Raw genomic sequence first — 9,984 nt, forward strand, 5'->3', positions numbered from 1 at the left:
ACCTGATGTACTATCAATAAGGTTTACACTGTGTATATACTATGCTGGCACCACTAGAGGGTGCAACTGCCCTGGTGGCAGGGGCTGTATAAAAGGGGAGCCACAATGCTTGTGCCTCACTCTGGAGTTACGAGTAAAGGACCAAGGTCACTACAGTTTGAGTACAACACATTGCCGCCACGAGGCATTCATAAGTTCATTACGGACATAATACTCCCATAGTTTAATATTGTACAATACATTGAGTTGGTCAACTCAACAGTGTCAGCTGTGGCTCAGTGGACAGCACACTCATCTCTGAGTCAGAAATTTGTGGGGTCAAGTCCCACTCCAGGACTTGAGCATAAAATCTAGGCCGACACTCCCAGTGCAGTACTGAGGGAGTGCTGCATTGTCGGAGGTGCTGTCTTTTGGATGAGACGTTAAACCGAGGCCCCGTCTGCTCTCTCAGGTGGACGTAAAAGATCCCATGGCACTATTTCGAAGAAGAGCGGGGGAGTTATCCCCGGTGTCCTGGGGCCAATATTTATCCCTCAATCAACATAAACAAAAACAGATTATCTGGTCATTGTCACATTGCTATTTGTGGGAGCTTGCTGTGTGCAAATTGGCGGCTGTGTTTCCCACATTACAATAGTGACTACACTCCAAAGGTACTTCATTGGCTGTAAAGTGCTTTGGGACGTCCGAGGCTTGAAAGATGCCATGTAAACACACGTCTCTTTTCCCTTCCTCCATCCTCCTCTTCTGAAACCCACGGACTCACGTTCCACAGATGCTCTCCAGTATATTCCTCCAAATGTGTGACCCTAGACAGTGAGGGTTGGAAAGATATCCGACTGTTTGAGGCATCACAATGAAGGCTGCACTTGCCAACAGCCAACATATTTTTAAAAATACAAAAATATTTTTATTTTGAAGTCACTCTCTGTTCCTTACACTTCCTATCTTCCCTTTTCATTTCCCCTGCTTTTATTCTGCCATCCCATCTCCACTATATCCTCCCCCCCGCCCCCTCATCACGACAATACACCCCCTTCCCCTTTCCCCTTCCCTCCTCCCACCGCTCTTCTTTTCCTCTTTTGTGTCACTTCCTCAATCTCCCTTCAAATCCCCTTTATACACTTCCATATTCCATCTCCCCCCCCCCTCTCCCCCTTCCCCCACTCTCTCTCCCCCTTCCCCCACTCTCTCTCCCCCTTCCCCCACTCTCTGTCTCCCTTCCCCCACTCTCTGTCTCCCTTCCCCCACTCTCTCTCCCCCTTCCCCCACTCTCTCTCCCCCTTCCCCCACTCTCTCTCCCCCTTCCCCCACTCTCTCTCCCCCTTCCCCCACTCTCTCTCCCCCTTCCCCCACTCTCTCTCCCCTTCCCCCCTCTCTCCCCTTCCCCCTTCCCCCACTCTCTCTCCCCCTTCCCCCACTCTCTCTCCCCCTTCCCCCACTCTCTCTCCCCTTCCCCCCTCTCGCTCCCCTTCCCCCACTCTCTCTCACCCTTCCCCCACTCTCTCTCCCCCTTCCCCCCTCTCGCTCCCCTTCCCCATCTCTCTCTCCCCCTTCCCCATCTCTCTCTCCCCCTCTCCCCTCTCGCTCCCCTTCCCCATCTCTCTCTCCCCCTCCCCCCCTCTCTGCCCCTTCCCCCACTCTCCCCCTTCCCCCACTCTCTCCCCCTTCCCCCACTCTCTCTCCCCCTTCCCCCCTCTCGCTCCCCTTCCCCATCTCTCTCTCCCTTTCCCCCCTCTCTCTCTCCCTTCCCCCCCTCTCGCTCTCTCTCTCTCCCTTCCCCCCCTCTCGCTCTCTTTCTCTCTCTCCCTTCCCCCCTCTCGCTCTCTCTCTCCCTACCCCCTCTCCCTCTCCCTTCCCCCCTCTCGCTCTCTCTCCCTTTCATCCCCTTTCTCTCCCCTTCCCCCTCTCTCTCACCCTTTCCCCCCTCTCTCTCCCTTTCTCCCCCTCTCTCTCTCTCCATTTCATCCTCTCTCTCTCTCTCTCCCTTTTCCCCCCTCTCTCTCTCTCTCTCTCTCTCCCTTTCATCCTCTCTCTCCCTTCCCCCCTCTCGCTCTCTCTCCCTTCCCCCCTCTCGCTCTCTCTCCCTTTCATCCTCTCTCTCCCTTCCCCCCTCTCGCTCTCTCTCCCTTCCCCCCTCTCGCTCTCTCTCCCTTCCCCCCTCTCGCTCTCTCTCCCTTCCCCCCTCTCGCTCTCTCTCCCTTCCCCCCTCTCGCTCTCTCTCCCTTTCCCCCTCTCGCTCTCTCTCCCTTTCCCCCTCTCGCTCTCTCTCTCTTTCTCTCTCCCCTTTCCCCCCCTCTCTCTCTCTCCCTCTCTCTCTTCCTTTCCCTCTCTCGCTCTCTTTCTTCCTTTCCCTCTCTCTCTCTCTCTCCCTTTCCCCCCCTTTCACTCTCTCTCTTCCTTCCCCTATCTCTCTCCCTTTCCCCCCTCTCTCTCTCTCTCTCTTTCCCCCTCTCTCTTCTTTCCCCTCCTCTCTCTCTCTTTCCCTCCCCCCCTCTCTCCCTTCCCCCCCTCTCTCTCTCTTCCCCCCCCTCTCTCTGTCCTCTCCCCCTACCCTCACCCTTTCCCCCTCTCTCCCTCGATCCCCTTTCACTTTGGGTCTCCCCCTGTGTGCCATACTGCCACAGGCCACTGTGTGGTGCTGTTGAGCCAGCTGCAAAACCCAGGCCAGGAGCAGATTGGGCAGAATTTCAGTCAAAAAGATATCTTTAGATTTGAGGCTTGTTCTCAAAAAGTATTTATTTAAAGCAAGCTGTTACCTAATATAAGCAATAGGAAGGTGGGTTTTAGGCCTTTTATCAATGCCCAGGCTGGATTCAAACTATTCCCCACACACACTGCACTGTGACTGGGATAGATCAACATAGGCCTCAGGCAAAATCTGCTAATTGTTTTATTTATATATCTAAAACTCTTGTTTATTGAGCTGGTTCTATGTTAGAATTTGAGTATTAATAGATTTTGATATCCAAGGTTTTATTTTGCTTGGCAATTTTGAGGCTTAGCTGCAAAATCCAAACATGTTTCTGATAGAAAAACATAATGTATTACACACATTTTTGTTGGACAATCTGTACTTTCCACATCGCAAGTTTGCTAAGGCCTCACCTTTGGTCACTGCGGAGGGAAGCAGGCAATGGAGGTTTGGTCGTGAATTACCTCCCCTGTCCAGTCGTCGTCTCCTTTGTTCCCAAAGTCTCGAGGCAAATGATTGTCCTTCAGCAGTCTGGCTGAAGATCTGGCTGGAATTTAAAGTGGGGCAGCTACCTTTCAAAGCCAGTATAAAACTAACCTGGGGGTGGGTGAGGGGTTAGGGCACTCTTTATTTAATAAAAAGCTGTGCACAGGTACTCCAGTACTGTTTGCACATGTTTAAGTCCACTCGCACACCTCAGTGTTAGCCGTGGCTCAGTGGGCAGCACCCTCACCTCTGAGTCAGAAGGTTGTGGGTTCGAGTCCCACTCCAGGGACTTGAGCACAAAAATCTAGGCTGAGAGACCGCTGCACTGTCAGAGGTGCTGTCTTTTGGATGAGACGTTAATTTTTTTCTAAGAGGCCATCACATTTTCAAGGCAGATTGGCAGAGCGTTGACACAAACTGAAGAGCCTGGGGTGTCGGAGAGAGGCGAGATGTTGGAACATAACATAAGAAATAGGAGCAGGAGCCGGCCATTCGGCCCCTCGAGCCTGGTCCGCCATTCAATAAGATCGTGGCTGATCTGATCATGGACTCAGCTCCACTTCCCCGTCCGCTCCCCATAACTCTTGACTCCCTTATCGCTCAAAAATCTGTCTATCTTCACCTTAAATATGTTCAATGACCCAGCCTCCACAGCTCTCTGGGGCAGAGAATTCCACAGATTCACGACCCTCTGAGAGAAGAAATTCCTCCTCATCTCCGTTTTAAATGGGCGTCCCCTTATTCTATGGTCATGCCCCCTAGTTCTAGTCTCCCCCACAAGGGGAAACATCCTCTCTGCATCTGCCCTGTCCAGCCCCCTCAGAATCTTACCTGTTTCAATAAGATCACCCCTCATTCTTCTAAACTCCAATGAGTATCGGCCCAACCTGCTCAACCTTTCTTCATAAGACAACCCCTTCATCTCAGGAATCAAACTGCGTGAACCTTCTGTGAACTGCCTCCAATGCAAGTGTATCCCTCCTTAAATGTAGAACAGTAAAGGGTGTTTTTATAATCAAGCATTTTAAAGAAGATAATTAAATCCGTTAAATTACCCTCCCTGTTCGGGGTGTGTACATGCAAATTCTAAGCCATTTGTGTCAAGCATCCTGTCACTGTGCTCTCTCTTGTTTATTATGGCGCCGTAAATCTCAAAAAACCTGCCAAATAATCTTGACCAGCTTTGAAGCTACCCAACGAACCGTTGCATCACTTTGGACTGTGCTGATTCGGGGGTGGAGGGGTGTGTCTTATTTACCCTGTGCCTCAGTCAGCTCTCATTGGCATCCAGAGGATTGGGAGGGAGGGAATGAAGATCATCCACCAAGGGTAAGGGTCAGAGGGTCACTGCTGCCTTTATTTTTTTAAATCCCGGCCTGTGAGGTTTCGAACTTTTCCCTCTGCGGTGAAGTTTGCTGCCCCGGGTATCCTTTTTTTTTTCGCGCACGCGCGCCGACTCATGGGAACCAAATTCTGCCGGTTTCTGAGTGGATCTGAGCCGCGACAAATCGCCATGATCGCCAGCGACACCCTCGGGCTGCCTTTGACATTCTGCCCTACATAAACTACAGGTGATCCAAACCTTGGCTGCCCCGTGTCCTAACTCGCATCGAGTCCCGCTCACCCATCACACCCTGTTACATAAGAACATAAGCAATAGGAACAGGAGGCCCCTCGAGCCTGCTCCGCCATTCAATAAGATCATGGCTGAACTGATCTTGGACTCAGCTCCACTTCCCTGCCCGCTCCCCATAACCCCTTATCCCCCTACCTTTTAAAAAAAAAAACTGCCTATTTCAGTCTTAAATGTATTCAATGTCCCAGCTTCCACAGCTCTCTGAGGCAGCGAATTCCACAGATTTACAACCCTCTGAGAGAAGAAATTCCTCCTCATCTCAGTTTTAAATGGGCGTCCCCTTATTCTATGGCCATGCCCCCTCGTTCTAGTCTCCCCCATCAGTGGAAACATCCTCTCTGCATCCACCTTGTCAAGCCCCCTCATAATCTTATACGTTTCGATAAGATCACCTCTCATTCTTCTGAATTCCAATGAGTAGAGGCCCAACCTTCTCAATCTTTCCTCATAAGTCAACCCATTCATCACCGGAATCAACCTAGTGAACCTTCTCTGAACTGCCTCCAAAGCAAGTATATCCTTTCGTAAATATGGAAACCAAAACTGCACGCAGTATTCCAGGTGTGGCCTCACCAATACCCTGTATAACTGTAGCAAGACTTCCCTGCTTTTATACTCCATCCCCTTTGCAATAAAGGCCAAGATACCCTGCACAAGTACCCCCAGGTCCTGCTGTACTGCAGCACTTTGCAATCTTTCTCCATTTGAATAATAACTTGCTCTTTGATTTTTTTCTGCCAAAGTGCACACTTTCCAACATCTGTCAAATGTTTGCCCACTCACGTAGCCAGTCTATGCTCTTTTACAGGTTTTTTGTGTCCTCCTCACACATTGCTTTTCCTCCCATCTTTGTATTATCAGCGAACTTGGCTACGTTACACTCAGTCCCTTCTTCCAAATCGTTAATATCGATTGTAAATAGTTGGGGTCCCAGCACTGATCCCTGCGGCACCCCACTAGTTACTGGTTGCCAACCAAAGAATGAACCATTTATCCTGACTCTCTGTTTTCTGTTAGTTAGCCAATCCTCTATCCATGCTAATATATTACCCCCAACCCCGTGAACTTTTATCTTGTGCAGTAAACTTTTATGTGGAACCTTGTCAAATGCCTTCTGGAAGTCCAAATACACCACATCCACTGGTTCCCCTTTATCCACCCTGTTTGTTACATCCTCAAAGAACTCCAGCAAATTTGTCAAACATGACTTCCCCTTCCTAAATCCATGCTGACTCTGCCTGACTGAATTTTGCTTTTCCAAATGTCCTGCTACTGCTTCTTTAATAATGGACTCCAACATTTTCCCAACCACAGATGTTAGGCTAACTGGTCTATAGTTTCCTGCTTTTTGTCTGCCCGTGTCCTAACTCGCATCAAGTCCCGCTCACCCATCACACCTGTGCTCGCTGACCTACATTGGCTTCCGGTTAAGCAATGCCTTGATTTCAAAATTCTCATCCTTATTTTCAAATCCCTCCATGGCACTCGCCCCTCTCTATCTCTCTAATCTCCTCCGGCCCTACTGATATGTCCTTACTATACAGTATAAATGCACACAAGGCCCATACTTGAGAGAAGGTCACTCTGTGACCAGTTATCTTTATTACCAAGACCTCAAGTGATGAAGGTGGGTGGAGCTTCCCCTTTTATACCTGAAAGTCCAGGTTAGGAATGTCTCCCACAAGTTCGCCCCCTTGTGGTCAATGTTCTCAAGGTGTACAACTTAGGTCAGCTTATACATGGGTTACAATGATAGTTCAATACATGACACCCACAAACCCCGCCCCCCGAGATGTCTGCGCTCCTCAAATTCTGCCCTCCTGAGCATCCCTGATTATAATCGCTCAACCATCGGTGGCCGTGCCTTCTGTTTCCTGGGCCCCAAGCTCTGGAACTCCCTCCCTAAACCTCTCCGCCTCTCTCTCCTCCTTCAAGCTTTTGGTCACCTGCGCTAATTTCTACTTGTGCAGCTCGGAGTCAAATTTCTTATCTCATAATACTCCTATGAAGCACCTTGGGACGTTTCACTATGTTAAAGGCGCTATATAAATACAAGTTGTTGTTCCTGGCCGGGCTCTCGGGAGAAAGGGTGGGGAGATGCGGAGAAGCCAGGGGCCGTGGCAGTAATTTAACAAGCGGAACAGTGAGGAGAGTCACCAGCCCGAGGGAGCTGCAGCTCCGGACATGGAAACAAGCCGTACGATCCCACACTGCCAGGTTTGAAGCCCGACTTTCTGCTGAGTTCGTTGACGGTTTGGCAGCTGGTTGTGATCTCGCTCTCTGTCTGCACTGTTTGTCAGCCGTGGCTCAGTGGGCAGCACTCTCGCCTCAGTCAGAAGGTTGTGGGTTCCAGTCCCACTCCAGAGACTTGAGCACAAAAATCTAGGCTGACACTCCCAGTGCAGTGCTGAGGGAGCGCCGCACTGTCAGAGGGGCAGTACTGAGGGAGTGCCGCACTGTCGGAGGGGCAGTACTGAGGGAGCGCCGCACTGTCGGAGGGGCAGTACTGAGGGAGCGCCGCACTGTCGGAGGGGCAGTACTGAGGGAGTGCCGCACTGTCGGAGGGGCAGTACTGAGGGAGCGCCGCACTGTCGGAGGGGCAGTGCTGAGGGAACGCTGCACTGTCGGAGGGGCAGTACTGAGGGAGCGCCGCACTGTCGGAGGGGCAGTACTGAGAGAGCGCCGCACTGTCGGAGGGGCAGTACTGAGGGAGCGCCGCACTGTCGGAGGGGCAGTACTGAGGGAGCGCCGCACTGTCAAAGGGGCCGTCTTTCGGATGAGACGTTCGACCAAGTTTTGGTATTTTCCTTGTGGGTCTTCTTGGGTTGACCAAAAGTAAAATTCAGGCCTTCCCTTGCCCCGGCTCTCTCGCCTGAGCCCCTCCCCTCCCGTCGCCCCCTCTCCCCGAGCCCCCCCCCAACTCCACCCTCTCCCCGAGGCCCCCCTCCCGCTCCCAGCCCCACCCCCTTTTCCCAGAGCACCCCCCCCCCACCCTCCATCACTCCCTCTCCCCCAGCCCCCCGCTACACCCTCTCTCCCAGGCTCCCCCCCGCTCCCCGCAGTGTCTTACCTATTGCAGGAGATCCATTTTGTGCCTTCGTCTCCCGACCATTGATAGGATGTTCCCCCTCAGTGGGGGTGGGGTGTGGGAGGCAGATCGAGAATTAGGGGACATAGTTTCAGAATAAGGGGTCGCCCATTTAGAACTGAGATGAGGAGGAATTTCTTCTCTCAGAGGATCATGAATCTGTGCAAGTCTCTGCCCCAGAGAGCTGTGGAGGCTGGGTCATTGAATATATTTAAAGGGGAGATAGACAGATTTTTGAAGGGAGTTCAGGGTTATGGGGAGCGGGCAGAAAAGTGGAGCTGAGGCCAAGATCAGATCAGCCGTGATCTTATTGATTGGCGGAGCAGACTCGAGGGGCTGAATGGCCGACTCCAGCTCCTATTCCTTATGTCCTTATTGAGCGCATGAGTTCCAGGAGCAAAAATCACCCGGCTTCACCCTGCCCCCACCCCTGCCAAATCCTCCCTCCTGTTAAAATCATATCAATGTTCTTGACTAGATTTGCCTCATTCTGTTGTGGGTTTAAATAGAATCACGGAACGGTTCCAGCACGGGAGGAGGCCGTCATTCGGCCCATCGAGTACTTCAGCCAGTCCCACTCCCCCGCCCTTTCCCCGTAACCCTGCACATTCGTTGTCCTTCAGGCACTTATCCAACTCCCTTTTGAAAGCCATGATTGAGTCTGTCTCCACCACCCTCTCAGGCAGCGCATTCCAGATCCTAACCACTCGCTGCGGGAAAACGTTTTCCCTCGTGTCGCCTTTGGTTCTTCTGCCAATCACCTTAAATCTGTGTCCTCTGGTTCCCGACCCTTCCACCAATGGGAACAGTTTCTCTCTCGACATACTCGGTCCAGACCCCTCATGGTTTAAAAAAAAGATATAAAAAAAAAATAGAGATTTGAAAAACCGAAAGAAGGTTTAAAAGATTGGCTTCTTGTGACTATGTTGCTTCCAGTCTTGCTACTGGGAACTTTCCCCCTCTGGGCCCAGTGAGTACTTTCCCTGCACGATGATAGAAACTGTTGATTAAAATCCTCTCCGATTTCCGTAGAAAAAAAACATCTTACCATCAAAACATCACCAGACGCCTCAAGGCAGCTGTGGACCCCATTATATAACAACAACAACTTGTATTTATATAGCACCTTTGACGTAGTGAGACATTCCAAGGTGCTTCACAGGAGTGTTATGAGATATAAATTTGACACCGAGCCACATGAGGAGAAATTCGGGCAGGTGACCAAAAGCTTGGTCGAAGAGGTGGGTTTTAAGGAGCGTCTTGAAGGAGGAAAGAGAGGTAGAGAGGTGGAGAGGTGGAGAGGTGGAGGGGTTTAGGGAGGGAGTTCCAGAGCTTGGGGCCCAGGCAACAGAAGGCACGGCCACCGATGGTTGAGCGATTATAATCAGGGATACTCAAGAGGGTAGAATTAGAGGAGCGCAGACATCTCGGGGGGGGGGGGGGGGGCGGTGGGGCTGGAGGAGATTACAGAGATAGGGAGGAGCGAGGGCCATGGAGGGATTTGAAAACAAGGATGAGAATTTTAAAATCGAGGCGTTGCCGGACCGGGAACCAATGGTTTTCCTGGTTGGTTTCGTCGGTCGCGGTGGACCGGTTGATGGCTGTTACCAAATCAGTTGGTATTGGTGTTCCACTGATTGGTTTTTGAAGATCTTTTCTCCTGTTTCTTCCTGTGTTTTCTCGCCGTGTGTTCTCGATCTTGATCTTGTTGTTCCAAAGTGATGGTCAGAAAAGTTTTCCTGTGATGGTCAGAAAAATTCTCTTGGTACGATCGGCCCTCAATTATACTCTGAGAGGCTATTTAATCTTCGCACCAAATCTAACGTTTCTTTTGTTTGAGTTTTGCTGCCCATTGATTTTAAGTGGTTTACTTTGTATAAGTTTTGGCGGGCTAGCTAACTGCAACTTGATTAAATGTTTTAATCTGGCGTTGATAGACTTTGGGATCGCGATGCTCCTTATTTATGAGCTGATGAACTCTTGTCCATTGTAATAGCACTGCTTTGGCTTCGGGAAGTCTGGGCTGTGCCAGATATTTCCATTCATGTCGAAAAGGTGTTGGAATATGTCTGTGATATG

This window comes from Pristiophorus japonicus, chromosome 24, assembly GCF_044704955.1.
Source record: "Pristiophorus japonicus isolate sPriJap1 chromosome 24, sPriJap1.hap1, whole genome shotgun sequence".
In the NCBI taxonomy this organism is placed as follows: domain Eukaryota; kingdom Metazoa; phylum Chordata; class Chondrichthyes; family Pristiophoridae; genus Pristiophorus; species Pristiophorus japonicus.